Here is a 9,732-nt window from a genome sequence, read left to right as displayed (position 1 = left end):
GTTCTCAGGTGCTCTGATAGTCTCAGGAAATGCTCATTTGCAGGAAGAACTTGTTAAAATTGAAGGGTTCGCATTTAGTGGAGAGGCTAAAGGCGTTTAGTGCTCGCATTGTGGTTACAAAACGCTCCTCCACCCCTCTCCCTGATTCAGATTTTTAGTTCAGAAAACCTGGTGCTTGTGAGGTACTGGTTCATAGAAATCCTTCATCGTATTTCCCGAAAACCCCGTCTGTGCTGTAGGACCTGCTGTGTTAAATTATGATCCAAAGGCTGTGGGGTGGGAACAATCAATCAGAATACCTGGGGTAGTGTGTAATGTGTGTGCTCTTGCCAGCGGGAGCAAGCGGCCCCTGAACACAGTCCCCCAGCAGGTTAAATAAATATGATACTATAGACAAACCGAGAGGATCACATGGCCGCATCAATCAGCTGTTGATAAAATACAATCTTCCTTTAATACACGCTGGGAAAGTTATTTAACACTTACAAAACCTGACTCCAGCGCTGTTTCTTTTAGTTAAAAAGGGGGGAAAATATTCTTTGAAAGTGCAACTCTTTTAAAAAGGCAAAGAGAGGTGACGCTTGCATTTTCCTGGGGGATATAACAGAATGCTTTTAATGAAGCCACAGACACTGTAAGAAGTACACGAGCCGCGGTGCTGGAGAAAAAAATACAGGAGCAATTATAGAACAAGGCGGTGTGGAAGTGGCCGGACCGACGCTGGGATGCGCGTTCGGGTTTATTCCCTTTGCACCGGCGGTCCCACAGCTGGGGAGGCTGCGGGGCTCCCTGGGGCTGGTTCCCCTCGGTGGGCAGTTGGGACGAGCACCCCAAGGAAAGAGGCAGAGAGTGGGGGCTCTCCCTCTCTCGCCTCCCGATGTCACCCCGGTTCAGTATTTCCCAGCCACCGGACAACTGGACGGGCTGAACGAGAAGCTGAGAAGCGAATGCTTTTCTATGTGGTTTGACAAAAAATAAAAGATTAGAATTTCCTAGGGGAAAAAGTAATACTGGGTATAAATGTATTGCTGGGCAATTTTGGAAACAGAATATAGCCGCAGGGGCTGGTGGCGGTGGGGTAATCGGGGTGCGATCGGTTTTCCTTCTCTCAGGTAAGGGAAAGTGAAAGAAGTTTGCTGCTGAGAAATAAAAGGCTGCTACACAAGCGCTTTGGAATTCCCTCCTATTCGTTACCTTCCCGCTTTCCACTCAGCTAAATGCACCTTGTTTAATTATCAGCACGGTTCCTTGTGCCACGTCTCCGCCGTGACAGGCCACGATCCTGCACGCTCAGAGCCCCCAGCGGGTTTGCACAGCTCAAAACTCGGGGTTCACTCTCCCTGAACTCCGAATGGCGCTGCCCAGACCTGCAGCTCCGCGGGGCGCAGAGACGACCCCGACCTCGAGAGAGGGGAGGAAGGGAGAGTGAGGGCATAAATCAGTGCGCAGCCAACACCTCCAAGGGGAAAGGCAGGAGGAAATTCTGACGTGCACCCCCCCCTAACAAATGAAGATTAATGCCCAATCTGGAAAGGAAGCTGTTGTGAGCGCTGTTTATACAAGTGAAATCCTGGAAATGGGGGAAAGAGGGGGAAAAAACAATAACAACAACAAAAACGAGCCCGCGGGCTGACAGTCCCGGGTTGATGTTATCCCAAGTGTTGAAATAATTGGCTGATGAGCCAAAAAACGCCTTCGAAAGACACTCTTTCCAAGGCGCTGCTGCCAGCGCTTTGCAGCTGGGGAATATTCGCTCTCCGCCGTGGATCTGCGTGGGAGGAAAGAGCAGCACGGAGCGGGGGCTGCCCACGCGTGGGGAGGGGTGAGGGGGCTCCCAGCAGTTCAGCCCTGGGGGAGATCCCGGCGCCTCCGCTCCTCTGATCTGTTTGGAAAGTTGCGTTAAAGAGCTCTTTACCTGCACCAGACCCCCTTAAGCACCCTCCAGGGGCTCGTTGGGCAGATGTAATGGCAAGGCCAGGGGGTCTTGTTTGGCGAGACGTAGGGACATTTGTCATGGCTGACCTGTGAACTTCAGCTTCTGAGCCCAGGACTGTAAGGAGAGGCTCGGGCTAATGTAATAAAGCGAGAGAGACAAGAGGAAAGGCCTATCTTGCCCCAGGGCCACCACATGTTCACTCCGTTTTACTGTCAGTGCTACATGGAAGCTGTGGCTTCATTTCATATTCCATTAATATTTACAGCGGCGATTGAATTTCCCATTACAAAGTTCACCATACACACACTGCTAATATGAAATATTAATAATTTTGTGCGCATTATGAGAAGTCTTACTATTAAAAAGAAAAGATAATAATAATAATCTACTGGGCAAGTTGCACGGGTAAATTCATTTCCTGCGTCCACCTGGACGTGGGGACTCGCGGCGGGGGGTGCGCAGGATGCGCGGGGCCGAGTTGGGAACGGCCCCAGAGCTCGGGTGGCACAGAGGAAGCGTCTGTCCCCTCCCAGGGCCACTTCTGTCGTCAGGGTTCGGTCGCTGGCAAGCGAAGGGTCACGTTCTCCAGATGGGCTGGGGCATCCCGAGGGCAGGAGATGCCCGAAAAGTGGTTTTACCCCACAAAGGGACTGGGGAATAGGTGTATCCGACTGGGTCAGAGGTCTTGTATTTTATTTTTTTTTTTCTTTTTACCATTTTTATATTCATTTTATTGTTTGGATTGTTTCCTTCGTGCCTGTTCTCCGAGCCTCTTTGGAGCAGAAGAAAACAGTGCGCGACCAAAAGATGAGTAATCGGGCACCGACTCGATGCACTAACTGCAGCTGAGTCACTGCTCAGTTGCTGCTCAGGGCAGAGAAATCCTATCTCCTGTGAAAGGAAAATTGCCCACGAAAGTCCCAAAAGTGCCCCGAGGATAAACTGCAATAAAAGCAGACCGATAATTTCCAGATCGCGTGGAAACTGTATTGAACTCAGCCGGTGTGAAGTTGGACCACCAGGACGGCTGTCCCTTGGAGCACTTCGTTTTAGAGAGGGGCTGACCGGCGTTACTCTATTCGCACTTTTCACACCCTGAGCACAAGCTGCCCTTCTTTTCGATCTACAAGTTCGTGGGAGAACACCGCCTTGCCATTTGCGCCGTGCAGGGAAGGGATGAGTGGGTTACTGTGCTGCAGGGCTCTGCTCCCGAGTTAGGAGCTGTAGGGAGTCCCACATGCAGCACCTGCAGTTGTTAAAATATAGGAAGAACGCTGGCATGACCTGGGGGTTTTATAGGATCCCTTGCCCTGGGTGCTGGTCTGCAACTGAGATTATTCAAAAGGAAATAAATAAATAAATAGCCCTGATATCAGGAAGTCTGAGTCCCTCTTTTCACCTTCAGTCTCTGGTGAAGGTTGTGTTTGGGTTCATCTCACCTCTGCATTCTGCTGGATTTAAGGGGTTCCCGTGGGTCCGGGCCCTGGGCAAGCTCTGCTTCACCTTGCTGCGTTATGACCACGAGGAACAACCCGAGGCAGAAGGCAGCACTGGGCAGCTGTGGGTGCTACAGATGTGGGCACAGGAGCATCTTCCATCCAGCACATCGGACTGACTCTGCTATTACCCACCCCCTCAAATGCACGAGGAACTGATGCTGTTTATCACTCTTAATTGGTCTGGATTAAAGCAATTTAGGAATCTTTAGGTCCGTCTCTCAGCTCGGGAAGATGACAGGCTCGAGGAGGTACGGGTGGGTGATATTTCCACCATGAGATCCTTCCCCCTCCCGCTCCCCCCACTGCCCCCCCCCCTTCCAGCCCTAAATGTGTCATGCTTTGTCACATCCTCTGCGTGTGTGTTTTTAGAGAACATTTGAATAAAAGGCTCGATGCCAGGTATTGGTGACACAGTGGGTGGAATTTGCAGCCTTTCCACAAAGAGTTGGAAGCCTCCATTTGCATAAGGTCAGGGTACAGCTTCTCACAGAACTTTAGCAGCATCTCTGTCTCTTAGCAACACTCTTGCACTCTTGGTCCCTGCATTAAATTGACTGGTCCTTTCCTTTTCTTCCTTTCATAGGGAGGCTTACAATAAAATGTCACCCTTCCAACCTGTGCCTGTCACCCAATAGGTCATCTGTTTCTCTTACACCTCCTTCCCCCCCACTTCATCTCCAATTAGGGGATGAGATTATTCATTTGGTGGATTCCCCAAACTGCTTCATTTTTTATTTTGTTAATTAATATTAATAACATTTCTCCTTTGTATTAGTAAAAAAAAGGAGCCCTCATAAACAGTGAGGAGATAAGGAGCAAATTGCAGGCACCTGCAAAACAATGGGATTGGAGAGGGGTAATAAGGCGAGTGGAGATAGAGAGAGCAAGGTTTAGGTCATCCTCTCCACCCATTTAGTTGATGCAGGGTTGAACTCAGCATGGAAGCCTTCAATGTGCTCAGAATATTAGAGTCACCCCTCTTGGCTCCGGCATGGGAATTGGTGACAGAATACAGATGCTGATAGGTGGTGTTAATGGAGGGTCAGGCTTGGACAATAGTATCCATCACTTGCCTCATGGCTCTGCTGTCAGATGGAGTCATTTCTGACTGCTCTATCACCAAGATTTGGGAGAGATTCAATTATTACATCCAGCTTGGCAGCGCTAGATACAAATCTATGCCCACAGGACGGGAAAAATCCCCCCCCAGCATCTCATCCAGAGTGGGTTTTTCCCTTTTACAAATCAAAAAAATACCAATAATGAACTAAAAAGCTCCGTTCAATTAAGCCTTCAACCACGAGTTGCGGGGAGGGAAAATAAAATAAAAAGAAAAAAAAGAAAAGAAAGAACAAGAAATAAATCTCTTCATCTCTGCCTGCTGCTGAGGCGGCACAGTGTGACAGTGCAGAGATGATCGCAGGTCCTCCAAACTTTGAAGCCTATCCCGAAAAGTTTGTCCTTTTCCTCCCAGGACTCCAACACGGTTCTGCAGGGAGAGAAATCGTACATAAATCAGGTGTACGTAGTGTGTAAATCGCGTAGATGCTGCACCAGGGGGGATTATTTATCGGGTGCCCAGAAAGTGCCCTCATTAACTCTAAGGACGGGGCTAAAGGACAAACTTTAACGCGGAAAAGCTCTCCGTTTCCACCTTCCTACTTTTAAAGGTATTTAAGTGGTGATAGGCGTTTTAAATTCAGTCCGGATTTTATTCCCCGGCTCCCTGCGGCGAACTGATCCACTTCTGAGGAGGGATGGCTTGTTTTCTCTAACACGTTATCCATCTCTTGAGTGGTGCAAATGCGAAGGTGAAACCCGGTGCTTTTCAGCGGTATTTCTTCGAAACTCTCATTCAAGCGCCCCCCTCCCTCCGCGCTGCCTCACCCGAAGCTTTCAGACACTGTAATTCCTGCAAGATAAATTCTCAGGTAATGGCTTCTGAGAAAAAGCAACAGAGGTTAGGAGTCAACTGCCTCCTCTTTAATAATTCACATGTCATATTTCTTCCACTTTGTCAAGTTGGCTAAAGAAGACGGGCAGGGCTGAGGCAGGCAGACACTAGAGTTCATTACCCGAGGGCTGCGGCCCGGGGCAGGGCGATGCCCCTCTCCCTGCAGCACGGGGATGGACGCCGGGCTCTCCCCGGCCGCCAGCTGCTGCCCGCCTCCCCCGACCCCACCGAACTGCTCTGGGTTCGCTCACACGCGGCTTTTCCCCTCCCGAGTCCTCCATAATAAAATCCCTCTCCCTTTTGCCTTTAAACCTTTGTATTTCACTTCCTCTTCTTTCGTTTTTTACTTACTTAATTTTTTTTTTAATCGACATTTTTCAAATAAACCCGAGCGAGAGTCTGTACTGCGTGTTTTTAAATCAATATACAGTGACATCACATTCCTCCCGAGTCCAAATACTCCTTCGCATGGTTTATTTCTCTCTTTTTGGCTGTAAATGTTTCGGGAGCTCGGGAACCCGAATTCAAACAGTTTTGGGTAACCAAAGGGAAACTGCGGTTTGTTAGCAGTGTGAGGAGAGATGGGACCGGGCTCTGCTTTCCACGGCAACACTGCAACGAACCATCAGTAGCTGCAAAAGTAAGAGAAAACTTTTCCCTTGGACACGGGACGCAAACACTTGGATCTCCCGAAATGCGTCACCTTAGTTCCTTAGTTACACGGGTGCCCGAGGAGTACGGAACTGGTACGGTATCCTCCCAGCAGCCCCAGGTTATTTGGGGTTTTCTTCAGTTCGTTTATTCTAGAAACACTTTTTCGGGTTTTCTATTCTCCACTTTCTCGCCCCAACCTTCACGCTCACATCTACCGCAGCCCCCCAAGCCCGGCTGCGAGTTTGAGAGCAGAATATATAACGTACCCAACAGTCCATCAACGCGTCTATTGCGTTCTGAAACTTAAAAATAAATATATATCTATTTTGTTTAAAAAAGAAAAAGAGAAACAGCTTCCCGAGCCCTTCCGCCTGCTCCCGAAAATACAGATACAGGTTACAGCACTGAGGTGGATGTCCTTGCCTCGGTCCTTGCCTTTTTCCTCCTCTTACTGCATGGCGATTTCCTTCATGCCGTGATTTAAATTAACGCAGTTTTCCCGTCTTTTTCCAGTCATCCATGTAAGCAGAACCACTTTTTAACTGATCTTCTGCAGTGGGGTCTATAGGGTTTATCCCGAATGGTAAAGGTATAGACTTTATCTGTCAGATTTCGGTAACTTTATACATGAAACGGAAGAGTAAGCAACTTGGGGGGGTTTAGCAGAAGGATTTCTCAGTGTAAGTGAGGATAAGAGCGAACCCTGCGGCCCGTGGGAAGTTTGCCCTTGTGCTGCTGACCGGGTTTAGCACGGTTCTGGTTCAGGCTCATGACTTTCACCCTTTCTGCGGGCACCGCTGCAGCTCTGCTAGTTGCTGCGGACTGCTCTGGGGTTTCGCTGAGGTTTGTTTGTCCTTCAGAGAAAACCTCTCGTGTTACCGAGGCTTCAGCACTTCAGAAATAAACCTAAACCCGGAATAAGACCCAGGAACCAAAGGGAATGGAGAAGCGGAGGGGCTGGCGGGCAGTGCAGAGGGCAGAGGGACCGTGGTTGTGCTCTTGCTTTCAGTCCTGCTCGGCACACGGCCACCCCCGGGTCGTGGCACACCCGCGTGTCCCCGAACTGTTCTCTCTCTTGTCATATGTCCCTTGGTGTCACCGGGGTGATGCTCACCTGCCATACGGCGTAAAGTTACCCGGGCTGAAGCTCTTAAATTTACACTCTGACACTCGAAACTCTTTTTATTATTATTATTTTTTCCAGACACGAGCACTTCCCCCCCCCCCCCCCCCCCCCCCCCCCCCCCCCTCCCGGCTGCCGAGCTGGGAGCTGATTCTGCCGGTGCCAAACCGCTCGCAGACAACCGGCAGCGCCGAGCGGGGCTCGCGGGGAGAGGCTGAGCCGTCCTCCATTGGCAAGCGGCGCTGAAACGAGCCTGAAAAGCTGCCAGGGAGAATTAGGATGGTAGCCCTATCCTGCAACATCAGATGGTTTAAAGTGTCCTTGAACAGCTGTTAAGCTTGTTGGGTTTTTATTATTATCATCATTTTCCGGGAGATTTTTTTAACACCTGCGAAGTTTGCGTGTGAGGATGCCACTAAAGACAGAAGTGCTGAGCGCTTGACAGACTCCATAAAGTCTTTGCCATCCTCTTAACGACGTGACAGCTCCGAGGATGGAGGGCTGCAAGGAGGGCTCCTGCCTTGCTCGGGGTGATCTGTGGGCAGCAGCCGACCCACCCCCCGGTCCCAAAAGGAAGAGAAGTATAGGAAAGGTGTGGGGAATCTGATGGCATTGCCTTCTCCCACCTCGGTCGCACACAGCCGGCGCAAAGAGGGAGAAGGGCTCTCTTGACGTTTAGATAGACCCAATAGAATAGCCGGGGAAAAAAAGTCATAAATAATAAATAATAATGCAATAGTAAAATAAAATAATCAAAGAAATACAATCAAAGCAGAGGCGCAGTGCTGCCTGGTGATGCCGGGGGTCTCGCTGCCCTCTCTGCAGCACCGACACCCCCCGCCCCTCTGCCCGGTGCTGCTGCCCGCACCCATCGCTTGAAGCCGCCTTCGCTCTGTCTTTCAAACATCTGCAGCATTCCCATCACCCGCCCTTGGCTCCACTTTGCTGCTTCTCTCTCTGCAACTCGTCATAACCTGTCATAAACCGCCCTTTATTTTTTTAGTCGGAAATTTAGTCCGGAGGGCACGGGATCCATTTCCAGCTGACAGCAGAGGTGCGAGGCAGCACAGCGGCCGGCCATCGCTCTGTCTACCTGCAGGGCTTTCACCACCTCCCAGCCATGCACCCCGAGGACAACCGGACCGCAGCCCTCCTCAGCCCCCCGGGTACTACACTGCAGCCTGGAGCGGTCCCCAGAGCACGGCCTGGATGAGAACAAGACTGGGTGTTCTGAGCAGCCCCTGTTCTACAGAGACCCTGACAGGGAAGCATTCAACAGTAGAACATTCTCACGGCCGCATGGCCCAGCCCAACTAGGCAAATTCTTCTCCTCTCCTCCTTCCCTTTCCCCTTCCTGTTCCAGTTCCCCCCATTCCTCTCATTCTTATTCACACCAATACTAACACTATTAAATATTCTTAGAGAATGACTGCTATATGACAAATGCTACATATACAGTTGTATACTATAAATCACACAGAGGGAGACAGCAGCACCCGTGATGAATATGCACCCTCTCTATGTCCATATTCATATGTATTGAGAATAATGCAGAACCATAAATACACACAGTTACGTACAGTATATGTATCTATACCAACACACACGTGCATGTAAATAACACAGTGTGATTGTATGTATGTGTGTGTGTGCATGCACAGAACAGCTGTATGTATATAGATAAATAATGACACAGTTTAAGTGTCTCAGTATGTGTGAACATGCAGCCTGCCCAGTGTGTTGCCTCCTCTGCTTACAGGGATGTGCGTAAGATGGAAAAAGAACAGCATAACAGAAAGTGAGGTCAGTGAGTCCTTACACATTATTTTACTATATTTAAAGATGAAGCAGGCCAATAACAAACAGGAGGCAGCTCAGATATACACCCAGCAGCACACAGAAAGCGAGGCATTACCCCATGTGTCCTGGCAAAGGATGGGGCTGTGGGGCGATGCCTCTCAGCAAGTATTTATGGTCACTGTGTCTTTGCATAACATTTACTTTTCTTTCTTTTATGGTTTCCCTCACTCCTACCCCATTCCTTGCTGCAAACAGCTTCAGTTTGGCCCCAGCCCCTGCGATGATATCAAGAAAGGTTTTTCTTTTTTTTATGGTCAAGCCAAAGCGAGGTCATTCTAATAATACCCAAGGTCACTGGTGGGAGCCACCGAGTCTCCCAGTCATTTTTCATTTGCTTGCAACAGTTAATGACAGTCACAGGGATGGAGCTGGGAGCTGATGGCCATGTGATGTCACCAGCACATGCTAGGGGATTATAAGGGCAGGTACAGGGCAGGGCTGTGGATTAAAAATGGTGAAGGAAAAAAAAAATCACTGTTAACAGCTGCACTCCAGCAGCTTGGTGAGAAAAACATAAATAAATTACTGACAAAAAGTGGGATTTTTTTCCTTTCTCCCTCTATCTCCAAAATGCCAACTCAACTGCTCTACTTCTTTCTAGATTCCATGACTCTGCTGGAAAAGATCTGCAACATGCACAGATGTGAAAGGAAGCATCATGTCCTGGGCTGGCCACGGGGTGAGAAGTTGCAAAGGGAAATTTGCA

This window comes from Coturnix japonica, chromosome 10 (genome assembly GCF_001577835.2).
Source record: "Coturnix japonica isolate 7356 chromosome 10, Coturnix japonica 2.1, whole genome shotgun sequence".
NCBI classification, from domain to species: Eukaryota; Metazoa; Chordata; class Aves; order Galliformes; family Phasianidae; genus Coturnix; species Coturnix japonica.
Note: the sequence above shows the minus strand (reverse complement) of the source record.